The sequence below is a fragment of the Ambystoma mexicanum genome, chromosome 9 (genome assembly GCF_040938575.1).
Source record: "Ambystoma mexicanum isolate Mex_15411 chromosome 9, UKY_AmexF1_1, whole genome shotgun sequence".
NCBI lineage: Eukaryota > Metazoa > Chordata > Amphibia > Caudata > Ambystomatidae > Ambystoma > Ambystoma mexicanum.
In genome coordinates this window covers 758393966-758410686 of record NC_090931.1, presented here as the reverse complement: position 1 = coordinate 758410686, position 16721 = coordinate 758393966, and positions in this window count along the sequence as shown.

The window sequence follows — 16721 nt, the reverse complement described above, 5'->3', positions numbered from 1 at the left end:
GGGGAATGTTACAAGACCAAAAACTGCACGTCTGAGTGTCAGCCCGCGTAATTGGAGGATAGTGCCTCAGTGCGTATATGCGGAAGTGACGTTGGACGTGTGGTGCGGTTTAAAAGGTGCGTGTAGTACGTCATTTCCTTGTACGTGCTTCCCGTGGAGAGCGAGTGGGTGAAATCTGTACTTCTTGTCGGTTCACACGCCATTTACTTCACAGCGTTTCTAGTTCGTACTCTCTGTTACCTCTGTCAGTATTTTTCTGATTTTCTCTTCGACCTGTTTCCTCAAACAGCGTTGACTTCTCCTTTTGTCCTGTCTCCTCAAACAGTGTACAATTCTTCTTTTGGCAGGGGTGTTGCCAACGCGCATACGCAAATATTTTTCACGCTCTTTTCCCAGGCAGACGGTGAGTCGCGCACGTATTTACCAACTGTGCTAGCCCCGTGTGTAGCGTACCCCTTCAGAGGTCATTGTAGGCTGCGTGAGACACGCATACGTTCATTTTTGTGTTTCTGGGTGCCACAGCGTAGTGCAGGTTCCTTTTCCCACGCACGTGGTCTACGAGGGGTCGCGTGCACGTCATTTTCTGTTTTAGGGGTGCCTGTGCATTGCGTGACCCGTCATCTTTCCCCAGGGGTTCTATACAGCCTTGCTAGAGCACTTGGGTACGAATTCCATCTAGTACCCTACCCCTTTGACCCCCAATTGCCCAGGACAATTGTCCACTGCAACTCCCATACGCACAACTCCATCAGTGCCATGGCTGGGAGGCGAGCAAGTGGTAAGGGTGGCAAAGGTGGCCGAGCCTCAAGAGGTGGGCGTGGTGGGCGCGGTAGGAGACATGGCCAGGATTTGCAGACTCCCCCTAGCCCCCCACGTGTGGAGGACCAGTCAGGGACACACATCCCCCCTCCCCCCCATGGTTGAGGGAAACGTGGCTGACACCATCCCTGCTCAGCCCTTGTTGGACCGGCCCGTTGTGGCACCTGACCTAGCACAGGGTGACTCCCAGGCTGACTTCCAGGTCGCCAAGTCTAGGCCACGGGTGGCGGCGCAAGCCAGTGTCACCAGGCCACGTGGTACAGGGGCAGCCATGTCATCTGCTGCCCCGAGTAGGCGGGTGGGAAGGCTGCAGGGGCAGCTGCAGCTCCGTCCACCCCAGCTCTGACTCTCCCAGCAAGGACAGTATTGGTCCCGGTACATCAGATTGAGGTTCCCCCTGCCATCATCACACTTCAGCTAATACCTGCAGAAAGTCATGTGGTCAGTGTGCCATCGCACACTACTACTACACAGTCCACCGGTGCTCCTGCCTCTAGTGTCCAGAGCGGCGTAGGGCACTCCGGATCCCCACCACCCACAAAAAGAAAGAGGAAGAGTGCTCGTCCAGTACAGGCTGATGACCCCGACACGGCTACACGGTCCGGCACGCCAAGGAAGCCTAGCTTCAATGATGCCGAACTGGATGCACTTGTGCAGTATGTGTCCGAACATGACGCCAAAATGTTGGTCACTTCAGGGTGTAGGATTACACCTGCTCGACGTCAGGCACACTGGCAGTCCATCGCGGACAGCATAAGTGCCCCTGGGTTTATGAGGCGCACAGCTGTTGAGTTCTACAAGCGCTGGAACGACCTTAAGCGTAGGGCAAAGAAAAAGCTGGCCTCAAGTCATGCCGCAACTCTGGTGACTGGAGGTGGGTCTCCACAAGAGGACATAGAACTCACTCTACATGAGCATGTTGCTGGGACCTACGTCACAGAGGAGCAGATCCAAGGTGTGGGAGAACTGCCAGATTACGAGGCATTGTCCGGTGAGTGCACATGCATGTGTGTGTGTGATCCATGTATATGTTGTTTGTGGGAGGGGTTCTGGTTGAGTGCCAGGTCAGGGTGTGTGTGCCTGAGTGTTTTGGGCCACCCATGTGCCTCATCCAATGCATTCGGCGCCCCGGGATTTGGGTATTACAGTATCCCTTCTGGCCACAGTAGGCGTTTTACACGACATCGCGCCAGTTGCCCTTGAAGTGGCATCTTGCTACAACATTGTTCCGTATTTAGCTGTGTTCATTCAGGCTGATTGTAGAAATTCACCTGGGTCTACTGCGCATCACTCTGCCCTATTGTCACATATATGACATGCCTATGGTACATGCCATCTGTGTGATGGCATGTGTCATGTATGTGTATTGGACATGCCACTCACAGGCCAATGTGTGATGGCACTGCTAGCCAGCATGCATCTGATGTGTTGCTCTCCCATCTTGGTGTCATCAGTGTCTGACATTTTCCTCCCCTTCCAACTCATGCACAGTGCATGCATGGGAGGGTTATAGTCATGTGGGACATGTGTAAATCAAGTACTGGTACTGTAGCTTGTCTGGCCTAATAGCGTGCTATGGTGCTAATGCCTGTTTCCATTTTTTGTCTTTCATGTTTTTGCAGAGGATGACGCACCTGATGCTGTTGAGGGAGAGGAGATGGTGCAGGCCCAGGAGGGATCTGAAGCACGACCAGGCACCAGTGGGGGACGTGGTTTGGTGGTGGGGGAGAACCCTCTCTTGCTGCAGGCCATACTGTACAGGGGTGTCCCTGGCTGCACCTCCCCAGAACTCTTTTCAGGTGTTGATTCGGATGAGGCCTATGTGGATTCGCAGGTATGTGTTCATGGAAGGGATACTGTTCTGTCCGACCCACCTGCACCAGGGGTAGAGCCCACTATGGGGATGTCAGTGTTGGTAGGTGCGCCTGTGGTGGTTACGGATGCAGGGCCACACTCCGCAACATCTGATCCTGTTCCTGGGCCAGCAGTTCAGAGGGGAAATGCAGTCCTGCAGCCTCAGGCAGTGCCGACACAGCAAGGCGCAGTTCGCCTTGCCCCAGACAGGTGTGGTGCCCGCCAACGCGGTGGTCGTCTGCCACCGGGCAATACCACATGGGAGCAATCCATTTACGGTATGGCCAACCAACAGGCAGCATCATCAGAAATGATTGCTCAAGCCATGGAGAGGGTGGCCATTTCCATTGTCCCCCCAGAAAGGCAGATGGAGCTACTACAGCAGGCAACAGACTCCATTTGCCAATCAGTCAGGGAGGACATGTTGGCGTCCAACAGGGACAGACAGGCGGCCCTGGACAATCTGAGGGAATCAATTTCTATAGATGCCCAGGGACAGAGGGAAGCCCTGAGGGGAGAGGTCCGGCACCTCAGGCAGACTCTTGTGGACCTTGAGGCTTCCACTGTCACCAGGACGGAACAGCTGCTGGAGCGCGTCACCCGTACGCTCTCAGCAGAGATGCAGGCAACTCGGGCGGAGGTCCGGGCAACATGTCGGGTGTTGCATGGGGATCTCCGCACCATATCCCTCCAGAACGAGGCCTTCCACACCCGCATGCTTGCTGCCATGGAGGACCAAACTAGGGCTTTGCGTGGGCTGCCTCCCATAGCACCACCACCTCCTGTGGCAGCAGCAGCAGAGGTTGAGGAGAGCGAATCCAGCAGTGAATCTCCCACTATTTAGTAGCCGTGCAGGCCATGAGCCCATGGAGGTGTTTTTTTTTCCGCAACATTCACGCAGGTGGCTGTTGGTGGGCACCCTGTCCTCGGACCTCCTGGGTGGCCTCCCCCACCCCCTCCCCTGACCCACACATGGCCATTTTTGATTTTTGATTTTTGATTTTTTGTTGCAGTGTGTTGCCTTGTGTGGCTCCCGTGGGCATCCACTGTATTCCGGCTGGGCACATGCAGGCTTGTCCTGAGTTTGGGTTAGATGCTTGGGTTCGTGAGACACACACCCCTCCTGCTTCCCGTTTCCATGGGCTTGCAAAGGGTGTGCCCAAGTGACAGTGAATTACACAGTGATGTTGGACTCCCATGAGCTGTGTGGGCAGTCTGTAGTCAATACTGTGTATACATTCCTAGTGCATATTGTTGGTGTATTGTGCACTGCATGGTGTATTGATGTGTGCTTGTGCATCCATGTCTCCCTCCTAATTTGCAGGTTCATTCCCAATGTCTTCACAAGGCCATCCACTTTGGAGATGGAGCTCATGTTGTGAGCAGTGGACTTCCAGATGTGCGTGGCAACAACACTGTACAGTTGGAGGTGGTGGATGTGCTGGCATTCTCATGTTGTAAGACTACGTATCCTTTGCCTTAGTACTGTCATGTTTATGCTATGTCGATTGTATTGTGGTAAGTATTTGGTCATGTGTGTTGTTGTTTCTACATTTATGTGGGCATATTGTGTGTGGCCAGTTTCCATTAGGGACACTGTACTTTGTGACACGTGTCATGTTTGGGGGATGACTTTGTTTGCTCTCACATGGCATGTCATGCCATGGTGTGTTGGGTGGCGGTGCTGGGGAGGGGTTGGGTGACATGGCACTGTTGTCATGTTGTGTCTTGCAAGGGGGTAATGATTTTAGCAGCATAGAAGTGTGTCTTTTGAACACAGCATTGGTGGTATTTGTGTAGGTAGGGAAGCACACAATGGAACACTTCTAGATGTACAATCTCAGGCTGGTATGGTTGTGACAGTTGACTGTCCATTGACACATCATAATTGTCAGTTACAATCATCATTGATTGTCAGCTGGTATGTGCCAGGGCTGTGTGCACTCCACAGGGGTGTGATTTTATGTGAAGTAATTAGCCACGAGCTGCGTACGGGCTGCCTCACCCCGTGCCCTTTCCCCTCCCATGCGCAGTGGGCATGCATGTGGTTGGGGATGTGGGGGCACCACCATGTCCACGGCCATGCCCCGGCGTGTTGCAACGTTGTGCAGGACACATGCTGCCACTATGATCCTGCACACCACTGGGGGAGCGTATAACAGCTGCCCGCCAGAACGGTCAAGGGAGCGGAAGCGTGACTTGAGCACTCCGAATGTGCGCTCCACGATGGCCCGGGTTGCAATGTGGGCTGTGTTGTATCTTACCTGGGGTAGCGTGGTGGGGTTCCGAATTGGCGTCATCATGTGGGTGCTGAGAGGGTAGGCACTGTCCCCTGGGGAGGTGGTGATGGGTATCATCAGTGGGGTTGTGACATTACTCAGTATCTGACATGCATGCATGCGCAGTGGCATTTATACTCACCGAGCAGCCATTGTATCGCCATGCCGCCCAGCTTCTATGTCCCGGTTTAGGGTAGACATTCTGTAGATTAAACTGTCGTGGGTGGAGCCTGGATAGTTGGCGTATACTGAGGTGATGATTCCCTTGGCATCACATACTACCTGGGCGTTGATGGAATGCCAGTGCTTGCGGTTTCTATAGATGTGCTCAGTTGCCCTGGGGGGACGTAGAGCCACATGGGTGCAATCAATGGCACCTAGCACTTTGGGGAATTGTGCCACCCTGTAGAAATCCTGGGCAACAGCCTGCCTTTCTGCAGGTGTTCTGGGCAGGTATATGTGCCTGCGGAATGATGGGCGTGCAGTGATGATGGCTAAGACCTGGTGTAGGCAGCGTGACTACGTGGCCTGTGACACCCCCCCCACTATGGCACTTGTCCGCTGAAATGATCCAGTGGCCAGGAAGTGCAGTACATTGTGGACCTTCTCCAGGGGGCTGAGTGCTTGGGAGCACAGGTTGGTTGATGTGAGGTCATCCTCCCACTCACTGACCAGGTCGAGTATTATGTGAGGTGGAAACCTGTACCTCCCATACACATGGTCATCAGGCATCCCAAAAAGGCTGGTTCTGGGTGTAAAAATTCTGGCGCGGACTATCCTCCTCCTCCTGCGGTATCCCACGGCCACTGCTGCTAGGAACGGTATGTTCATCCTGGCGTCTGAGCTTGTTTGTTGTTTGCGTGCACTTTTATGCTGTGCGGGTGGACGTACGCCTACTTCCTGCTGGCGTACGTGTTTCCGGATTGGCCACGTTCGTTTCCATGAATACGTGTTGTAGGCGAGCGTATAAAACTTCTCACGCACCCCTGAAATACACGTACCCCGCTCCCCCAGGCCCGATCGCGTGTGGAACTTCTCGCGCACCTCTGGACTACACGCACACAGGCCAATCGCGTGTGGAACTTCTCGCGCACCTCTGCACTACACGCGCCCAGGCCAATCGCGTGTGGAAGTTCTCGCGCACCCCTGAAATACACACACACGCTCCTCCAGGCCCGATCGCATGTGGAACTTCTCGCGCACCCCTGAAATACACGCACACGCTCCCCCAGGCCCGATCGCATGTGGAACTTCTCGCGCACCCCTGAAATACACGCACACGCTCCCCCAGGCCCGATCGCGTGTGGAACTTCTCGCGCACCCCTCAAATACATGCACACGCTCCCCCAGGCCCGATCGCGTGTGGAACTTCGCGCACACCCCTGAAATACACTCACACGCTCCACCAGGCCTGATCGCGTGTAAAACCACCCGCAAGCCCCTGAAATACACGTACCCCGCTCCCCCAGGCCCGATCGTGTGTGGAACTTCTCGCGCACCTCTGAAATACACGCGCCCAGGCCAATCGCGTGTGGAACTTCTCGCGCACCCCTGAAATACACGCACACACTCTCCCAGGCCCGATCGCGTGTGGAACTTTTCACGCACCCCTGAAATACACGCACACGCTCCCCCAGGCCCGATCGCGTGTGGAACTTCTCGCGCACCTCTGGACCTCACGCGCCCAGCCCAATCGCGTGTAGAACTTCTCGCGCACCCCTGAAATACACACGCCCAGGCCATTCGCGTGTGGGACTTCTCGCGCACCCCTGAAATACACGCACCCAGGCCATTCGCGTATTGTACTTCTCGCGCACCCCTAAAATACACGCACACGCTCCCCCTGGCCAGATCGTGTGTGAAACTTCTAGCGCATGCGTGTTCCCGAAACCCGTAATGCGCGTTCCCCGCTTTGCGTTTGCTGTTTGCCAGTCCGGTAAACTGGTACAGGGTTGTCACGGCCCTTTGCGATGGTTTTGCGATCTTGATGGCTTTTCCTTGCGCAAGGGCGTTCTTGGGGGCATAACTGGCGCTGCTGCAGGGTCACTGCGCCACTCTGCGCCACGTCTGCTTTTGTAGGCGAGAATCCATGAATACGCTGTGCGCGGAAATTGATTTTATCGCACGCGGCTAGCGCAGACATTCGCGCGGGCACGATGTGCGCCAGCTGCGTGCGACACTTTTGTGAGGAATTACATGAATCGGCCTGTTAGTGTAGCTTGTGTTGCTTTTGCATTCAACAGATGGCGCTGTTTCCCCCAAAAAAACATAAAATATTTAGTATAGCGTTTGTTGCTTTTATGTCCAACAGATGGCGCTGTTTTTCCAAAAAACATCTTTTTACCTGTCACAAGTGTGACATCTAGTAGGTAAATAAAAACACGCGCCTATTCGAATACAACGCTGTGTCAAAATTTCAAAGCAATCGGTGAAGAACTTTCGGAGATTTAAGATTTTGAACAAACAAACATTTACATTTTTATTCATATAGATATGTTATTGTGACAAATCGACTTCTGCCTTGCAGGATTGCAAGATGAGTAAAACACCTACTTAGCCCTCACACGTCTACAAACTAAGAGTAAACCCAATCATAAAGGTAATACAAACACAGTTAAGAGATATACCTCTTTCATCTTTTGTGACAACATGGGCTGAGGTGAGGCTTTACTCTCAAGAGGGTTGTGAATGTGATTCAGAAGCAGCCCAAACAGCAAAGCATAACAGTCCAAACCAAAGCAAATGTACAGTCAAGGGTCTATAGAAAATATATGTACTTTAATTAAACACATCTTATGCAAGAAAAACAACATGGAAAAACACTTCACAAAATCCACCCATGAGGAAGGAACACAGAATATGTACAGATAGCAAGATGTAGCACTCTTGGTTATGAATCAGGGATATAAGATAATTAACAGCCAAAATGTTCTTTAAAAGAAAATGTTCTACGGGGGCATGGCTAGACACCGACTCGGATGGTTGCTAGATCATGCCGCTCCAGCTCACAATAATGTAAGAAAAGTTCTAGATGCTCATTTTCTATTTTTTACACCTTTGTTCACATTCTGCATCGCGCTAGTCAGACGGTGAGTCACACATGCTCTTTTTCCCACTGCGGGTGCCCCTGTGTATCGCACCCATTTTCGAGGTCATAGCGCCTGCGTGTCCCACGCGTACATGTTATTCGTGTTACTGGGTGCCACCCCGTACTGCGGGAGGTTGAATCCACGCACGTAGGCTGCAGGGTTGCGTGCACGGTTTTACTGCAGTTTTGGGGTGCCTGAGCGTTGCGTGACCCGTCACTACATCACTGGGGTCACATACAGCCTTGCAGGTGCAGGGGGGCTGTTAACATCTTGCTTCCCACCCCCTTCACCCCAATTGCCCAGGTCAATTGTGGTGTACACCTCCCATTGGCACCACTCCATCTGTGCCGGCACTACTACATCTGTGCCATGGTTGGGAGGCCACCAAAGGTGAGGGTCGCCTCAGCTGGGCGTCCTCCTCGTGGCGGGCGTGGTTGGGGACGTGGCTGTGGTGACCAGGGAGTAGGGGACTCCAGGGTGTCCAGGGTGGCCACAGAGGGGGAAGAGGCAGGGGTGCGCCACTTGAGCAAAATGTTGTGCCATGTGTTGGTGCAGTCATGCCACCACCCCCTGTGGTTCCGGGGGATGCAGCTTCTGCATCTGGCACTGGCGCCCGTGTGACCCGGCAGTCTGTTCCATCGACTGCCACGGGTCCAAGGGTAGTGGTAGCTGCAGGTGCAGCTGTGGACACCGCCACCCAGGCTCAGGGTCTGCCAGCACAGGCTGCGTTGGCACTTGAGGAGCCCTTGGTAGATCTCCAACAGGCCAGGAGGGAAACCATAGGGGCAGGCCAGGCTGCTCAGACCAAGACACGTGTCCCTGGGGCAGTCATGTCATCTGCTGCCCCGAACAGCCGGGTGTTGGCAAGTGCAGGGGCAGATGCACCCAACAACACCCCGGTTGTGAGTCTGATAACCAGGACTGTTGCAGTCAATGACCCTGCCACAGCTGATGTTGCTGCACAGGGTCCATTAGAGGGCACCCAGCTGCCACTGACACAAGTCAGGCCTTTGGTCGTCCCTCCACCTGCCACTCCCTTGGCTCAATCCACCGAACCCACTGGCCATACTGGTCAGGGCGGCATTAGCCAACCAGGGTCTGCGCCACAGCCCAAGAGGAGGAAGGTTGCACCTGCAGCACAGGCTGGGACCCCACACACAGCCACGACCTCCTGCACGTCCAGGAAGAAGCCTTTCTGCAAGCAGGAACTGGACTTCCTCGTGGACTACGTACGGGGCCACAGCCGTGACATGCTAGTGGGTGCCAATAGTCAGACTACGGCTGCCCAACGTGACACCCACTGGAAGCATGTTGCGGAACATGTCAGTTCATTCGGCCATGAGGTGCGCACGGCGCAAGAGTGCAAAAAGCGTTGGAATGACATCAAACGCAGCACTAAGGCTAAGCGTGCCTCTAATTACAACTTGACTCTGGTGACTGGCGGTGGGCCTGCACCAGAGGAGGAAGTGCTCACTCCGCATGAGGCACTCGTTGCAGAGTTCATACCACCAGAATTGGTCGAAGGAGTGGGAGAGATGCTGGACTTTGATGCCCAGTCCAGTGAGTGTTGATGCGTGTTTGTTGAGGACGTGTGTGTTTCACTTGTGGGATGTGTTGTGCATGATTGCCCCTACATGTGACGTGTACATGGTTCTAATGTGTAAGTAATGCAATGCTTCCGTGATGCATGTCTCCTCTGCCTGCATGTGGGCACTCCATGTAGGCATGCTCCCTTGCCCCTCCTCCACCACTCTGCACCCCAGTTCCACCTTTGCACTGGTGTTCTTCAATCTTGCCAATGTGTACTTTCTTGTTCATGCGTCCTGTGTAGATGCTAACTTCCAGCGTAGAATCTGCCAGATGTATGCCGTGTGGTACAGCCTTAGAACTTGATGCAGGGTATCTCACTTGTACTGTGCATAGGTCAGATGTTCCGCAGGGACATGAGTGCCCATTCATGCTCCATGTGCATTGCACGCATGCCCCTATGTGTCCTTGACTGGATGATTACTGTAATACAAGTCCTTGGTTACATACATTGCCTGCCATCTCATCGGCCTTCCCATGTCAACTGTGGCTCAGTCCTGCGTTGCACACATGTTTAGGGTCTGACAATCTGTGTGGCTCACAGGCCTCAGCCTGTTCAATGGCCAATGACTCTATCCAACTGTTGTTGTGTCTTCGTCACACATGGGCGGCATCCAGAGTTTTCATCATGTGTCCTGCTTACTGTCCCAGCATCATTTGCAGTGTTGTCACTTGAATCACATTAAGCTGTTGATGCCAGTCAACACTGCCTGTCAATACACAGGTGTATGGTCAGCCTTTTGATACCATGCTAGGCATCCCTGCTTTGGTACTGGGGTGGAGGGGTGCTTGGCTTCTAGATATGGTACACATTGAATGCACAATGCACGTGATGTCTGAATTTGACATTGCACTGCTTCACATTTCCTGGCACACACCATGGAGTCCTTGTACATGTAGGTAGTGAGTGGCGTACACATTTTCTGCACTGCATAGACCCACTTCCATGGAAACTGGCACCTTTCAACAGGTCTGATCACAGAAGCAATTCAAAGTTGACCCAGCATGCATGCCAGGTTGTATGTTGTGTGTCACATGTTTGCCTGATGCATTTGCTGTCGGTGTGTGTGTGTGTTGTGTGCTTCTGACATGTGTAGTGACCTTTTTTCTCTATTTTTCAGGTGATGACGCAATGGAGGCGGAGGATGGTGTTGTCATGCCAGACACAGGGTTGTTACCACTACATCAACCCGGCACTAGTGGGGGTCGTGGGGTGGTAGGCCACGAAAACCCCCAAGTGCTACAGTCCATCTTGTCTCTGGCTGCCTATGAGTGCAGCCTTGATGACTACTCTGACGTCCATGTTGAGTTGGATGAGCATCAAGTCCATGTGTCAGGGGTGAGTGATTCTGATGTGGACACTCCTCTGTCTGCGACACCTGCAATGAGGGATCGGACAGTCTTGGTTCCTCCGCCCGTGGTGGATCGGGACGCAGGGTCACCCTCCACACCAGTCACTGATGTGTCTGGGACATCACGTCGATGGGGGCATGTAGTCGTGCAGCCGCGGGCGGTGCCAACACAGCGAGGACCCCCGGTCCTTGGGTCCCGCAGGGGTCAAGCCCGGCAACACGGTCGCCGCGCGCAACCGCTGTATACTGAGTGGGAGCAAGACATGACTGCCAATTCAGAATGGCAGGGGGCAGCAATGGAGAACATCGCTGAGAGCATGGAGCGTGTGGCCCGATCTGTGCTCCCCCCTGCTAGGCAGGTGCTTCTCCAGCAGCAGGCGGCACGGTCCACGGCCCGCTCGCTCAGGCTGGGCATGGCGGCCTCAGACAGGGCACGCCAGGCTGAAATGTCGTCTCTGCGTCAAGCAATTGCTGCTCACGCAGAGGCGCACATGGATGCCCTGAGGGAGGAGTATGCTTCCTTCAAATCCACTCTGGGTGTCCTTATGATGTCCCAGAGGCAGCGGGCAGAGGAGAGGTTTGCACAGCTTGAGCGTACCATCTCGGCTGAGCTACAGGCTTGCCGGGAGGTGCAGCGGTTGTCCAGCCAGGCCTTGCAGGAGGAACTCCGTGTTACACGTGCTACCTTGCAAGAGGAAGCATGTGTATCACGTGAGGTTCTGCATGCAGACCTACGTCACATCGCCACACAGAACCAGGCTCACCCGTCCGGCAGACTTGCTGCCAACGAGGGGCAAGCTGCGGCTAGGCGTGGCCAGGCTACTGTGCCACGTCCTCCTTTCCAGGATGAGCCAGACTCGGACGACCATCTATCTCCCACATAGGTCGGGCTGTGCAGGCGTTGAGCCCATTGAGGTTTTTTTTTTGACTCAGCATCATCGCATGTGGATGTTGAGCAGCACCCTGTACCTCCGCCCTCCTGGGTGCCTCCCCTCCCCCCCGGGTCGTATGTGGCCATTTTTGATTTTTCTATTAGTTTAGTTAGTTAAGTTTCTGTTTGATAGTTAGTTTAATTAGGTAATGTAGGTTTTCCATAGTTAGTGTAATTAGTTAATATAGTTTAAAATTGCTTGTCTATTGTGCTTTCATGTGACGGTGCGGTGCTTTGTGGCTTTTGAAGGCATCCACTGTCTGTTCCAGCTGGGCCCTTCAGGCTTGTCTTGTGTATGTGTTTGCTGCTTGGGGTCCTTGACTCACATATGCCGCTCCTGCCTCCCTTATCCATGGGCTCGCAAGGATGGTTCGGTGTCACAACCTTTCACACAAGGGCTTTGGACTGTCATGGCATGTCTGGTGCTGTGTGACTTGTGTTTACACCCCATAGTGGGGATGATTTTGGTATTATTATCCACTGTTCAGCTTTTGCTAGATGGGGTGTTTAATGATTAATGTGTACATTCATTGCTATGCATTGTGTAGTATGTTTCTTATCTTTACTGTAGACGTGCTTGTTGCAATTCATGCTGCAGATAGTGGCCCACACTTTGGATGTGAAAGACGGACTGATGGTGTGATTTATGATGTGACTCTCTGACATGGTCAAGTAATGAGATGCCTGAAGAGACACACACAGATGACTTTGAAGCATTAATAATGTGTTTCATGCCCTTTCTGCAGGGGGATGAGCCTCCAGAGCACCTTTGCCAGCAGACATGGCCCATTGGACGAAGGAATTCTGGACACGTTTGTTGGTGCCCACATGCACATGTGTGCACAAGCAGAGGCACAGGGATTGCAGACCTACATCCTAGAACTGCTGACGTGTTCCAAGGAACTCCAGGCAAGGTGAGCATCACAGGGGGGCCACAACACAGCAAAGCTTGCACCAGGCGAGTTGCACATGCAGGCTTAGTCACAGCACTGAGGGTGAGCTTGGACGAATATTGGTGTTGAAGCACACAATGCAGCTCAGATGTGTTGGTGGACTGATGGCTGTTGATTGTAAGGTTGTCTGGGACACCTGCAGGGGCAGTGGCACATACCCTCCGGTACACCAAGGTCCATCGAGGCACTTGTATCAACCATGTAGCCTTCCGAGACATGGAAAGGGGCAGCTCACAGGGACATACAGCAAGGGACATACTCGGGTGCAGTGCATTTCATTTCCATGTACATTATGATAAATGCACTGCCAACTTTGTTTCGGTCATGGTGGTACACAACTTTCTCTGAAGTCATGGCTTGCTATATGGGTATGTCTGCTTACCCAGGGAACATTGCATGTTGTGTGAATTGTGACACATTGGTGTTCCATTTGCCATGCACCCACCGGCGGCTGACTTACTGCATTGACTGTGTATGACCCATCACAGGGGTAATGTTATATATGGGTGCGAAGCATCTACACCAGATTATCTGTTTGTAGAGTAGTTTGTTGCTATGGGGCATGTTTGGTGGTGTGTTTTTGTGTAATTGGCACATACAGGTTGTTGACTGTGGCTCTCTTTGCAGCATTGAAGTGCTCCTGTAACCGGACCTGAGAGTGCGCAGGCAGGAGGCCAGCACTCAAAACCAGAGCTAACTGTCTTGTTGTTTTTCTTTCAAACTACTCTGCATAGGCTTGCTGGGGGGTGCACTAATGCATGGATGAATGTGTAATTCAATTTGGTATGTTTTTTCCCCCTAATCACCCGGAATCCTATGCAATTTTGAACCCTGTACCCTCTACCCGGTGTTCCTGCTTCCCGTACCTATCCAAGCAACGTTCCCTAACCCTCTTTCCCCGCTGGGGTTGCGGATGCCTGTGTAAGCCCCAAACTTGCAGGCGCCAAAACCCTAGAGGGGGTGGTTGGTTCGTGCCACTCCTAAGCCTGGACTACAGAAGGCCATGACAATGATGTCCAAGTTTGTTTGGATTGTGTATGTGTTCATGCAGGTAGTACATTTTCGTGCATTCCCTACTTTCATGTGTCATTCCTCCTCCCCTCTCCTGCCATTCATTCCAGTTATCTAGTGTGCCAACACCTGTCCCGACTGCATATCCCTGACCCTCCTTCCCCACCAGGGTCTCAGGGGCCTGTGTGAGTTGACCTTGCAGGCACCCAGGTCACGGTGGGGGTGGTTGTTTCGTGCCACTCCTGCGCCTGTACACGGGACCTGTGACAGTACACATCCGTTCATGGTGCATCATTCTATGTTATGTACCACACATGGTTCACATCCTGTTGTGACATTGTTTTACTGTGCTACCTTGGTTGTTGCATCATTGTGGTAGTACCTGGCCTTTGTGAGGTACTGCTACATCAAGTCATCTACTGGAGGGTGTTCTGGTTTGTTTTTATGCCTTGGATTTTGTGATTTTGGAAATGAGTGTGGATTCTGAGGGTTGCTGGCACCTTTTTACACACAAGGTGGGAGATGGTGACAAAGGGGAAAGGTGATCCTGTGGCCAGGTGAAATTGAGGGTTGAAGGCTCCATGACCCAGGTGCAGTTGTTCAGTGGGTCATGGTCATTTGTGACGGAGGGGGGGGGGGGTTGTTGTTTATAGTTGCCTTGCCCTGCAGTGTGATGGGAACCCTGACATTGTAATGGTGGTATCCTATGTACATGTTGTGTTCTGCTGATCAATGCCTGTTCATGTGTTGTGTTTACCTTTCAGGTGCAAGGGGATAGTTGTGGTTTGACATGCTGGGGTGTACACATGGTGAAATTTAACATGTGATATGTAGAGAACACTGATGGTCACTTGATTGCACATGCATATGTTGAGTGCATGTCCTTGCTGACCCACACACTTGCACTCTGATGCACTACATGTACTACCACTCTTGCATATCCACGTGTACACTGTTTGCCTTCTGGTGCCCACTGTTTCCCTGCAGCACATGTTCTGTGACCAATTATGGATCCTGTACATGCCTAATTTGCTTTTTGATGTGGTCTGTCGCTTAGATGTGATGCTCAGGGTGTGCATCACACACAATGGCTGTTCACTGTGCTGAGCGCTGAGCAGTGTGTTGCAGGAGTAGGACACAGCACACAGAAGCTGCAGTGTTGATTTTGCAATGCACAATGTGCATGTAGACAGGCATTCATTGTTATGTTACATCTGCAACTCTTGTAATGCATTTGGAAATGACTTATTTTGGGTGGGAGGTTGTTGGTCAGTCATTTCATCTGATTCCAGGTCAGGCATCATTGTCTGATGCCACTGTACATTTTGGACATGGCAATGTGTACCTTATTGTTACTGTGTTGGTGTATGGGTATTGCTTGCCATGTCATGTTGTGGTTTGGGAGGGTTTGAGTGACATAACAGTGATGGCCATGGCCTGTTTTGCAGGTGTGTGTGATTCACACCTTGCATGTCAGGGTCATCCGCTTCTCAAAGCAACTAGCTGGGGGTAGATCTCTCTCCGCGGCAGGGCCCTCCCGCTGAAACAGCCGTCCTGCCTCACTGGAACTTGAGGAGAACCATCTCCAGTTCGGGAAGCACCTCAAGACCTTCCTCTTTGCTTCTGCTTTCTCTCTGCCTCTCCCTTGCTAAATTATTCACTGGAACTGCACTGGATCTGCAACTGGGCCACTCTCACCGACCTCGGTCCCTGGCCCAGCCACTCTCCACTTGCACTGCCTCCCTGGCAACCCCTGCACTGCGGTACTGTCTCTCCATCCCTATAGCCCCCCCTTCCCAGCACTTGTCTGCACTTACCTTTGCAGTTGCCACCAGCTGGCCTATGTATTTGTTTTTTGGTCTACTTACCCTGTACTGCACTCCCCCCCTCCCCTTGCACTTTTCCCTTCCCCCTACCCCTGCACTTGCACAATCTAAATGACACCTGGCCTAGTAGTACCGTTGTCTTCCCTTGTTCCCCCCTCCCTGCCTCATTGCACCTTGAAATACTTGTGTATAGGCCATATCATGTCATGTCATATGTGTGCCTTTTGGTCACACAGGATAGCTTGTGTTTAAGTAGCTAGGGATGCAGACAATGTGGCACTTCCATGGCAACTATCTCAGGGTGGTAGGGTTGTGACAGTTGACTGTCTCTTTGTCATCATCGATTGTCAGCTGGTATGTGCCAGGCCTGTGTGCACTCCGCAGGGGTGGGAGTTTAGGTGAAAAATGTGGCCACAAGCTGGGTCCGGGCTTCCTCGCCACGTACCCTATCCCCTCCCATGGGCAGCGCCTGTGCCTGTGGTTGGGGATGTGGTGGCACCACCATGTCCACCGGGACGCCCTGCCGTGTTGCAACATTGTGCAGGACACATGCTGCCACAATGATCCTGCACACTACTGGTGGTGCATAGAGTAGCTGCCCGCCAGAGCGGTCAAGGGAGCGGAAACGTGACTTGAGCACTCCGAATGTGCGCTCCACTATGGCCCTGGTTGCAATATGGGCGGCGTTGTATCTTACCTGGGATGGTGTTGTGGGGTTCCGGATTGGCGTCATCATGTGGTTGCTCAGAAGGTAGGCACTGTCCCCTGGGGAGGTGTAAATGGTTGTGATTATTGGGGTTTGTTTATTTGTGTGTGTGTGTGTGACATGAATGCATGTGCAAGGGCATTTGTACTCACCTAGGAGCCATGTGTCGCCATGCTGGCCAGCTTCCAGGGCCCGGCTCAGGGCGGACATTCTGTATATGAAACTGTCATGGGTGGAGCCAGGGTAGTTTGCATAGACAGAGGTGATGATTCCCTTTGCATCGCATACCACCTGTACATTGATGGAATGCCAGT